Source organism: Dromiciops gliroides, chromosome 3, assembly GCF_019393635.1.
Source record: "Dromiciops gliroides isolate mDroGli1 chromosome 3, mDroGli1.pri, whole genome shotgun sequence".
In the NCBI taxonomy this organism is placed as follows: Eukaryota; Metazoa; Chordata; class Mammalia; order Microbiotheria; family Microbiotheriidae; genus Dromiciops; species Dromiciops gliroides.
In genome coordinates, this window is record NC_057863.1 from 25954575 (window position 1) to 25966768 (window position 12194).

The window sequence follows — 12194 nt, forward strand, 5'->3', positions numbered from 1 at the left end:
TAAACCTTAAAACACTATGTAAATGTGAATTCTGACCCTTGATCTCATTCTTCACAACTTTGACAGAAATAACCTTGGGACAAGTCGCTATTCTCTTTTTCAATAGTTTTGGTTTTTTTTAATTACATGCATTCATAGTTTTTAACATTCATTTTTGTAAGATTTTGAGTTCCAATTTTCCCCCCTCCTTTCTCCCCAAGACAGCAAGCAATCTGATTTAGGTTATACAGTACAATCATGTTAAACTTATTTCCATATTAGTCATGTTGTGAGAGAAGAATAAGAACAAAAGGGTTAAACCACAAGAAAAAAGACACAAACAAACAACAAGAACAACAACAAGGTGAAAATGCTTTGCTTTGATCTGCATTTAGATTCCATAGTTCTTTTTTCTGGATGTGGAGAGCACTTTCCACCATGAGTCTTTTGGAATTGTTTTGGCTCATTGTATTGCTGAGAGGAGCTAAGTCTGTCACAGTTGATTGTCACACAATGTGGCTGTTGCTGTGTACAGTGTTCTCCTGGTTCACTCAGCATCAGTTCATGTAAGTCTTTCCACGGTTTTTTCTGAAATCTGCCTGCACATCGCTTTAGCATTTCATTACATTCATATACCACAACTTGTTCAGCCATTCCCCAACTGATGGTACGTTATTATTCTTCAATCATTCTTTTATAATTAATCTTCTGCCAATTACTGGGTAAGTACAGTTGTTTTCTATAAGTGAACAAAAGTATTGGGATGTAAGCTTATCTTCTTCTGGTTATAAATTCCTTGCCCTTTATTGATACTTCTTGGCCCTAGATTCCTCTGCCTCTTGATGTACTAGACCTTTGCATTATAGTGCAAGGAGCTTCACAAGTCCCCTCCTTTCCTGTGTTCTTTATCATAAAGTCTGGGTTTCACTGGAAGTCTGGTGGCACAATAGTGTTTCTGATTTCTCACTTTTTAAGAAGCAGGACTTTTGGCCTTATCTCGTGTGTGTGTGTGTGTGTGTGTGTGTGTGTGTGTGTGTGTGTGTGTTGGGTCTTTCTACAGTCTCATATTTCATATCATGGAAGTCACCTATATTGTCTATATGTAAAGTCATGCATGCAGTAGGTGGGCAATAACTTTTTTTGGCCTGACAATACAAAAATAAAAAGTTTATGTCTAGCAGAAAATAAAGTCTTTAGATGCAGGGATGCTTTATGTTTAAGTTCATATCTCCAGTGTCTGGCACAGTGGCTTATGAAGCAATTGTTTCAAAAAAAGTTTTGGAAATGAAGAGCTGCCTCATGGCAAGAAGGGAAAACCGTGGTCTATGTTTCATCTTCATTTTCCAGTGTTTTCCCACTACTCTGGGCAAACTTTACTCCCTTCTTATTTCTCTGTAATATCTCAACTACTCAGTAAATGAAACCACTTTTCATTTTAGCTGCCCCAAGTCTCACCATGGTGAAAATACCATGCAGCTCTCAAACATAGGCATTTCTCCACTCTCCATTCAAATAATCTTGCTAGAATTAAACATTACTTATCTACAAAAGTTCTATAACTATTGATTATCTAGGTCTTTTGGCCTCTGATACAGGCATTCTTAAAAAAAAAATAAGGGGAAATGTCGAAGGCATTGTCAAGGACATAGCTGTCACTCACAGTGTGGCATGAAGTTTTCATTTCCCATCCCCTGGTATATTATGTGCCATGGGGCAGCTAGGTGGCACAGTGAATAAAGCACAAGCCCTAAAGTTGGGAGGACCTGAGTTCAAATCTCACCTCAGACACTTACTAACTGTGTGACTCTAGGCAAGTCACTTAACCCCAATTGACTTAAATATCCGGGACCATCTCTAGTCATCCTGATGTATATCTTGCCACCAGACCCACATGGCTCTGGAGAAGAGAGTGAGGTTGGTGACCTTGCACAGTCCTCCCTTACTTAAATCCAATTCATTTCAAGTTATGACATCTGTCATGGTCCTCTTTGAGAACAAAGGACAAACAACAACAAAAACAACAACAATATGATGTGCCTCAGACCTCAGACACCTTGGCAATCCAGTCCAGTTCATTATACTTTCCCATGGGGCAGCTAGGTGGTGCAGTGGATAAAGCATCAGCCCTGGATTCAAGAGGACCTGAGTTCAAATCTGGCCTCAGACACTTGACACTTCCTAGCTGTGTGACCCTGGGCAAGTCACTTAACCTGCATTGCCCCACTAAATAAACAGACAGACAGGTAGATTAGATAGATAGATAGATAGATAGATAGATAGATAGATAGATAGATAGATAGATAGATAGATAGATAGATAAATGAATAAATGAATGGTCAAATAAATGAATGAATGAGTAAATTGATAAATTAATAAACAAATCAGTAAGTAAGCAAGCAAATGAATGAATAAATAAACAAATCAATAAATAAGTAAATGAATGAATGAATGAAATAGAAAAAACACCATAAAACATTATAAGTATATGTAAGAGGGACCAGAAACCTGTGGTTTTTTTTTTTAAAGATTTAATACCCGGGGCAGCTAGGTGGCGCAGTGGATAGAGCACCAGCCCTGGAGTCAGGAGTACCTGAGTTCAAATCCAGCCTCAGACACTTAACACTTACTAGCTGTGTGACCCTAGGCAAGTCACTTAACCCCAATTGTCTCACTAAAAAAAAGATATGAAGATTTAATACCCTCATGTCTTCTCTACCATCAATGTTAAAATGTTATATTGTAGGTTCTTAACATGTTGCACTGTAGGTTCTTTCCTTCCTTCCTTATTTCTTTCTCTCTTCCTTTATTTCCTTCCTTCTTTTTTTGCTTATTTCTTTGATGAGTTTTGCCTGATTTAAATCCAATTCCAAAACATAACCCCAAGATAAAAACAACAATCTTTTGTGGATACTAATGTGACATTCAGACTGTCCATCTATCAAACATTGTCCCCAATACATGACCAGTCAAATCCATTTTTTAAAAAAAATTTGTCATTATGTTCAACATCTTTTGTTACTTCCTAGATCCAAATTATTTTTGGTAATGTTCTGTAGCCACCATATATTTTCCAATGTGCTTTGTATCACTTTCAATTATATTTTTTTCCAAAATCATGGTGTTCTATGATCCCCAGCCACACAGTGGCAGATGAAGGATATAATTAGTATTTAAAAGATGGGCTTGGGCTGTGATGAACAACTAAATATATGTGGTTTAATTTTATGTTTTTTTTTCTTATGGTTTATATTAATAAGGAAACATAATAAATTAATTCACCAAATCCCCATTTAAATAGGAACTACCTATTTAAAGTCTGATTCTAGTTGTCATCTAAACAACTAGTTAAAATAGTATTACAGTCACTTTTATGTAGACATTCTATCAGTTCTTTAGATCAGCAACAGATATTTCCTTTTTCCTTCAGGTATGTTAGCATCCTGTAGACAAAGCCTAATTATGAAGGCAATCATCAGAGAAGCTGACATTCCTTTTGGAAGACATCCAGTAAGTCCTTAACTTAGGGAGGCAGATAGACATGTGTCTATGGAGTAATCAACAAACAATGGGAAAGAGGATTAGTCATTTTGACTAATAACACAGTTGTCCAATTGTTTCTACCCTTTGGAAGGACATGGCTCCTTTAGCCTCCTTCATCTATGTGTTTATTTTTGAGAAGAACCAATTCTCTCTTGATATCCTTGGGTGAGCACAAACACATATTTATAGGATGAAAAGAACATTCTATGGCTTAGAATTTCTCACTGTGTACAATTTGTTTACAAACTTAAATCTAAATGAAGGCCCCCTGCTAATGGAGACCAATCGCAATGACAGGTGTTTTAGTTTTCTGTAAATTTCACCATCTCATTTATTTATCATTATGTTGACAGGAAGATTAATATGCTTTATTTGGACCTCAATAGATATTAATTTTTGTAATTGATATAATAGACTTTAGCTATCTTCATTCTTAAATTATGTGGTTATTTTGCCAACAAAACCCATTATTTTACCGACCTCTACTTGCAGCCTCATAAAATGGAAGGACACACAGGCCTGCCTGCTCTTTTTATGAAATTTAATCTACAAAGGCAGTTACCCAGATAATTCAAGCAAGTACCTGAATCATTCAGATGAAAAGGAATTTTTGTTGTTTTTTTTTTTTCCCTGAGCTATTAACATAATTACCTTAATTCTCCATGTACTCCTAACCATGGTGTGACTCTTTCTCAAGGCCCACCTGAAGACAACACTCTAGTTATTTGTGAAATATTTTCCCCTTCTCTTGTTGTCAGAATCCTACACAAAATAGTTTAGTGGAAAGAACACTGGATGAAAAGTTAGGAGAAACAATTTCACTTCTAACACCCACTAGCTCTGTGACAGTGAGCAAGTCTCTGAACATATCAGAACCTCGGTTTTCCTCATATAAACCAAAAGAGAAAAATGAAACCTCTTACATTACTAAAAGAATCAAATAAGACAAAACCTTTAAGGTATTTTGCAAATCTTTGTAGAAAGCAGCTTGGCTGAAGCACCTGAATTTTGGGCAGCTGGATGACATGGTGAATAACGTATTAGACTTGTAGTCAGCAAGAACTAAGTTCAAATCCTACCTCAGACACTTCATAACTGTGTGACTCTGGGCAAATTACTTAACCTCTTGGTGCCTCAGTTTCCTCATCTTTAAAACTGGGAATAAAAGAACACCTACCTCACATGGTTGTGAGAATCTAATGAGACAACATATATAAAGAGCTTTGCAAATCTTCAAAAACAGTATATAATTACTACCTTGTTTACCACTATTACACTCCTTTATTTTAAACTCTCTTTCTTACTCCTTAAAGCCAAGAAGCACACATTTGCATTCCACTTTTTACACAAAGGATATACTTATATGCCCAGGAATAAACTATCTTGCTAATAAAGGCAGATTTATCTAAGCAATTCTAAGGTAATCTTTTAAGTTCATTACCTTGCCTCAGAATTGTATTTTATGATAGGATGCCTAACTCTAGACATTATGGGAAAATCTTTAATTATCAAATCCTACTGCATGTATGTTTTGTTTCTTTGTTGAAGTATATAATATCTTTAAATTCTGTTAGGATTGGAACCTTCTTCTTAGGAAGTGGTGTCCCCTAGCTTAGCTAACTAGTTTGTTTGTTTGTTTGTTTTTAATTTAATTTAATTTAATTTTTTTTGTGGGGCAATTGGGGTTAAGTGACTTGCCCAGGGTCTCACAGCTAGTAAGTGTCAAGTGTCTGAGGTCGGATTTGAACTCAGGTCCTCCTGAGTCCAGGGTGGGTGCTCTATTCACTGCACCACCTAACTGCCCCCTAACTAGTTTTTAAAAATAATTTTGGGTAAATCTTCTCAAAAGAGACCTGTTCTATTTAGCATTGTCATGGAGTAGATAGTGCTAAATAAAGTGCTAGAGACATGTAAGTTATGCTTACTCAGCAAGATCCAGGTCAAGCATCAACTCTTCCATGGATCCTTCTCTGATGGCTTAGCTAGAAATCATCTTTCACTCCTCAGAAAATAATACTGCTCTTTGTACTTTTCTTATGTCCTCACATCCCTTATTACATTGGGGTTTGGGAGTGTGATTATGCCAATTTAATTCAACAAATACTTATTAAGTTACCATTATGTAGGACTTAATGGTAGATACTGTGGGAGAGACAAAGGTTAGATAAAATAGTGTTTGTATTCATTGAATTTACAGTTTGATAGGATGATGGTTCAAAAAGGAGCTGCAAACCAAGTGACATATGAGAATTGGGCAGGGCAAGGGAATGAGAAGAGGAAGGTCAATACTGAGGCAGGGTGGAGTTATGGAAAACTTCTTGGATATTAAGGTATATTATGAATGATTTAGTGTTCAGAGTGAAGGAAATGACAGTCTCTCAATGTTCTGCTCTGGTGTGATTTAGCACAGAATTTTTTGATCATTTGTGCATGCAATGATTTAAGGATATTGAAAAAAATGGAGTGTATCCAAAGGAAAGCAACCATTATAGTCAGGGGACTGAAGATTATGCCATATTGAGATGTATACATAGGCTGGAGTGAAGAATATAAGGAGATGTAGACATAGCCTTAAGTAAAGAATCATTAGGAGCAGGCAGCTAGGTGGTATAGTGGATAAAGCACCAGCCCTGGATTCAGGAGGACCTGAGTTCAAATTTGGCCTCAGACACTTGACACTTACTAGCTGTGTGACCCTGGGCAAGTCACTTAACCCCAATTGCCCCCCCCACACAAAAAATAATAGGTGAAAATGTTAAAAAAGTTTTCCACTCCATATAAGGATATTTTATATACCCATAAAAACCAATAATCAATCATTGCCTTCAGCATGTAGCTATTTCAATACAGAGTACCAGAACACTAAATCAGTGGCAAAGTCCCTACCTGGCACATGATGTCCATATCAGCCTGAAAGGAGTTTTATGATAATAGGGAAATAAACTGGACTTGTCCTTTTATTGGCATAGTGACCTTCCGGATGAGGAAACAATAACTACAAATGCAAGTCAGCACCTTCTTAGCAACCTATGGTATTATAGTTACTGAAAGTACTAAGAGGTTAAGTGACATATCCAATGTCACACAGCCAATATGTGTCAGAGTCTGGTCTTGAAACCCAGGTCTTCCTGCATTTGAGGAATGCTCTCTAACCACTATCCCACCCACTAGCCTTTCATACCTAGCATTTATATAGCACTTGAAGATTTGAAAAGCACTTTATATTTATTATCATAAAATGTTATTTCCTTTCAAGTATCTTTGAGGCAGTTGAATCCTCCATGTGGTAAAAAAGGATTTATATTCTACTTTATTATAGCTAAGGAGTAAGTAATTCCACAGGAAGGCAAATACCCTAGGGTTTGAGGATTTTTAGCTTAACCCCACCTTTCTCCCCTGAACACTTCCAGTCAAGTTCTAAGAATCAGTCTTCTACTCACCCAACAGGAGTATTGGAGGTAAGTAAGACCCAGATTGCCTTGGGGACCCTGACCTGATCCTTTATCATTGTATAAAGATGAGTATGTTCCTCCCTATAGTCTCCTCTTGAATTTTCTTTTAAATTTTAACTCAGGCTTGACCAAAGTGAGAGTCCCTCAGAACTGTTAGCCACGCAACTGATAAAATGGAGAATGTCAAGAAGACAACCAGAATTGTAAAAGGACTACTTAACTTGGGTCCATAGCAGATGAGGATCAGTTGGAGGAACTGGTGGTGTTCTTCCTGGATAAGAGAAGAGAAAGGGAAGACATGAGTTGTCTTCAAGTAGAGGGTTATCAGGAATGGAAGTTTCAAAGAAGAAAATTTAGGCTTAATATAAGGAAAAACTTCCTGATCATTAGGGGTCCCAGCCTAAAAGTAGACTGGGCTATCTTAGGATATAAGGATTTTCAAACAAAGGCTGCATTTGTTAGGTATATCCCAATGGAGATTGTTTTAGAGATATGAGTTGGACTAGATAGTCCCTGAGGAAGTACTTTGCAACTCAGATTCTGTGATTGATTCCTTGATTCCTGCTAGCAAAGAAAAAACAGTCAAGAAAACATCACAAACAGTGAGACGGATATGGAATAAACACAAAACATTGGGTTTTTTGGTTGTTTTTTGCTTTTTGGTTTTTGGTGAGGCAATTGGGGTTAAGTGACTTGCCCAGGGTCACACAGCTAGTAAGTATTAAGTGTCTAAAGCCGGATTTGAACTCAGGTTCTCCTGACTCTAGGGCCGGTGCTCTATCCACTGTGCCACCTAGCTGTCCCCCAAAACATTCTTGATGGATAACTTGTTACCCACAAGAAGTAGGCCTGAAATAACTTTTTTTTATGGTACCACTCTGCTTTCCTTGTGTGAGAAAATAATGGGTTTTGGGATGCCCAGAGAATCCCCCTCAAGGGGATAATATTAAGATTGACTTTGTTGATTAACTCACTTAAAGTTAACTTAATTAAAACCACACCTACTTGAAAGCCTGGCCCTCAGAGGGTGTGTTCTTTAAACTCTGACCTCAGCACATTCTGCTCATGGACTACTTCTCAATTCCAGTAAACCAATAGATTTGAATGCTGCTAGTCAATTATCTTTGAGCGGTGTGGAAGGGCCACCTTTCCTTGGGACAGAAGGAATCCCAGAGAGACAGAGAGGCTCTCAGACAAGCTTGTGGTGGTGGACTTGGAAAAAGGAGGGAGCCAGGCTGAGCTCTATCTCTCCTCTAGGCTAGATAGGCCTTAACTTTCTGAGCCACATATTCTCTCTTAATTAATATTTGGTATGCTTTAATAAATGCTTAATTCCCAAAACTGGTGCTAAAGCTTCTAATTTATAAGTAGCAATATATTAGAAACCCCAGTTAATTTTCCCCAAACTTGGGACAGTAATAAGGCAACCACATATAATTTTAAATGACATACTTGCTACCCTTTTTACTCAGCTATTAAGGTCTCAGTTACCACCAAACATTACCTTTGAAGAATACAAATTGAGAAAATGTTGCCTCAGTTTTCATAACAGCAAATGGTTGAAGCTATAGTATAGACCAATAAGGTTCATCATCAATTCACAATAGATTATTAAATAGTCTGAAAGTAATTATTGGGGCAGCTAGGTGGCGCAGTGGATAGAGCACCAGCCCTGGAGTCAGGAGGACCTGGGTTCAAATCCAACCTCAGACACTTAACACTTAGTAGCTAGCTGTGTGACCCTGAGCAAGTCACTTAACCCCCATTGCCCCGCAAAAAAAAAAAAAAAGAAAAGAAAAGAAAAGGAAAAAAGAAAAAAAAAAAAGGATGGGAACTCCTTGAGAGCAGGGACTAGCTGATTTTATTGTTTGTATCTCCACTGCTTAGTCCAGTACTTGGCACATAGTGCTTAGTAATGTCTTGCTTTATTCATTCATTTCATTCTAAGTTCCCTTCTAGTTCTTAATATAGGAGTCTATGCATGGTCAAAATATTGAATATCAGAACCAGGATTCAAAAGGATCATGACAGAATGAGCCACAAATAATTCAATGAAATGTAATAACGAGAACTGAAGTAGCTATACTTGGATCACTTTTTTTTTTTAATGCAACATGCTTTAAAAACCACAAATATCAAAATGAACGCAAGGACTTTCATAGAATCATAGAATTTCAGGGTTAGAAGGGTCCTTGGTAGTACTCTAGTCCAACTATAATGTGAATGAAGCAGCTCTACATTATTCACCAGACTAGTGGTTACTTGGCCTTTTCTTGCTTTATTTCCTTGTAATCTTCATGTGATCCAGAAATGTAACTAGGGAGCCGAAAAAGTTAAAGTGATATTAGCATGCATTAAAATGTGTTCATAGAAATATGTTATAGAACAATTGAAAAACTAGACTCACTGAATAAAGCACCAGTCAGACTCCACCTAGAGGGTTCCCTGTTCTGTTCTATTCTGAGTGAAAAGCCGCATCAAGTAAGCATGGGAGGAACTGACTATTCTTACTTAACATGGGAAAGGTAAAACTTGGGCAGAGATATGATCCTTGGATTTAAATGATTCAAAGTTCTGTGGAAGACCAACTGGGACGCTCAGTGGCTTAATGTATAGAGCACTTACCCTGAAAGACATGATTTTAAATCTCACCTCAGACACTTGGGCAAGTTACTTAACCCCAATTGCTTTAAACATCCGGGGCCATCTCCAGTATTTATTTATTTTTTTGTGTGTGGGGGACAATAAGGGTTAAGTGACTTTCCCAGGGTCACACAACTAGTAAGTATCAAGTGTCTGAGGCCAGATTTGAACTCAAGTCCTGCTGAATCCAGGGCCAATGCTCTATTCACTGCACCACCTAGCTGCCCCTTTTCCATTCTTTTTTTTTTTTTTCCGGTCATCTTGATGTATATCTTGTCACTGGACACCAAAGGATCTGGAGGAGAGAGTTAGGTTGGTGACTTGGCACAGCACTCCCTCACTTTAATCTAATTCGAGAACAAACAACAATTGGATTTATTCTGTTCAGCTCCGGAGGGAAGAATTAGGACCAATGAGTAGGAATTACTGTGAAGCTAAATCAATCAGGTCATCAGTGAGCACCCTGGATATCTTTTCAGGCTTATATCGGTCATATCTAGAGGAACAATGACCTTGTCCTGCCAGCCTGGTAGAGGATTTGGTGGCTAGAGAGCTCCAGGACTCCCTTGGGCCTGACTCATGCAGTCAGCTCTGTAGCTTCTTCTGTAGAGTTGCCACAGATAAGAGAATGTGCTTTCATTTCCAATTTAATACCTGTTAAATAAAAAATTATTGAAAACCCCAAAAACAAGAATGGCTGAGGTGCTTGCAATCGATATGCTTGAAACCTTCCATGGGAAATGAAGCCCTCCTTTTTTCGATCCTCTTGTTCCTATTTCCTTTTCCAAAGTGCTTCTATTTTAGACTTTTTGCACTTCTCCATTATATAAGCATAGCATAAATACTGTTCACAATATTTGGGGTTAGGTGAACTTCAATTGAATATTATACCCTTTGGGAAATTCAGAACAAAGGGCCCCATTATTTGATTATTTCCTTTCCATGTAGACTTGTTTTAATATAATAATTCTGGATATTTAAACAGGGGTTCTAGTCTTAAGAACTTTAATAGCTTTGTTAACATTTTCTTCTGACTCATTTTATTCCTACAATTTTAAAGACATACAAAAAGGTTGTCAATTGCCTATTTTCTTGTAAGATGGCCTCAACTTTGTCTACCCTCCCTCCATCCCCTTATCCAATAACTAAGTTGGCTTGACAAATGTCAGATGGTATCCAGAGTGACAAGACTGCTTCCTGTATGCTCTTCAATATCAGCAAGCTCCCTTCATATAATGAAGATGAGTTCAAATCCTGCTTCAGACCCTTACTAGCTATGGAATCCTGAGCAAGTCATTTTAACCCCCTGTGACTCAGTTTGACCATTTGCCAAATGAGAATAATAATAGCACCTCTCTTATAAGGTTGTTGTGGAGATTAAATATTACATGCAAAGCACTTTGCAAATTTAAAGTGCTACATAAATATTAGCTATTATTATTACTACTACTAATATGAGGGTTGATGACATTGTATATCCTCAAGAACGCATACTGCATATTTCTGAGCTATGTGCTTTACCCAAGTCTTCCACATGCAATGGATTTCTCTCAAATTGGGAGGGAGAACAGCCGATCTTCTCAGCAAAGACAGAAGCATCTGCTAGTTGTATGTACCCCTGAGGAGGGCACTAGTTGTCTCCCACTCTGGCTATACATAGCATAGAGAAGAAAGAAGGGCTCAGCCCTCTGGTCAGGAGAATGGTTTGTCCCATTTTAATGTTGTCACAATGTAGGACGGAATCCAAAGAACTTCCTCCAAATCTCATCACTGCCGAGTCCTATCTGTACTAGTCAAGTCACTCAATCCCCACGCTCCTCTTTTTTTCCCATATGTCAAATGAGGGGGTTAGCTTTGATAGCCTATGAGATAGGGAGCTAATGCACACTGCAAAAGTTATTTGAAAGGCAAGAATAACCATGATTCCATATTAAAGCACTGTCACCTGGAACATCATTTAATGACGCAATATAGTTATTAATTCAAGCTCTGTGATCCCCTGATTCTCTAATCCTATGAAGCTATGTGAGTTGGAAGAATGAGAAGAAAATCAAATTAGGCCTTGATGTAGATCAGTATGGATTTGAGACCTCTGGTTACCTAAGACAGAGTTGCCTTGTGCCTTTATGGGTGTTGCTGTATTGGAAATTGAATTAGATCTAAAGCCACAGGAAATGCATTCAAATTCTACCTCTGCTATTTGCAGTTTGGATTCAAATCCGATCTTGGATGCTAATTGTGTGATTTGGGACATGCCAATTCACCTTTTTTTGGCCCCTCAAAAATGTTAAGAATGGAAGATTTAATCTCAAAGGTTTCTTTGCACTATAAATATTGTAAATCTTATATGTCAGGGTCTGCTCTAAACTGCCTGAATTCTTAGGCACAGAATAAACTGAAAGGTTTGCTGATGGTGACACTGAGTCAGGTCAGTAAAAGCTACACCCTTAATCAGACCTTTGAGCCCTCCCATTGGGTTATGTTGAATTTCAAGGTTTTTAAGACTAAAGTGTGTGTATGTGTGTGTGCACATATGTATGTGTGTGTATAGGTATTGTACATGCATTCATGTACACGCAT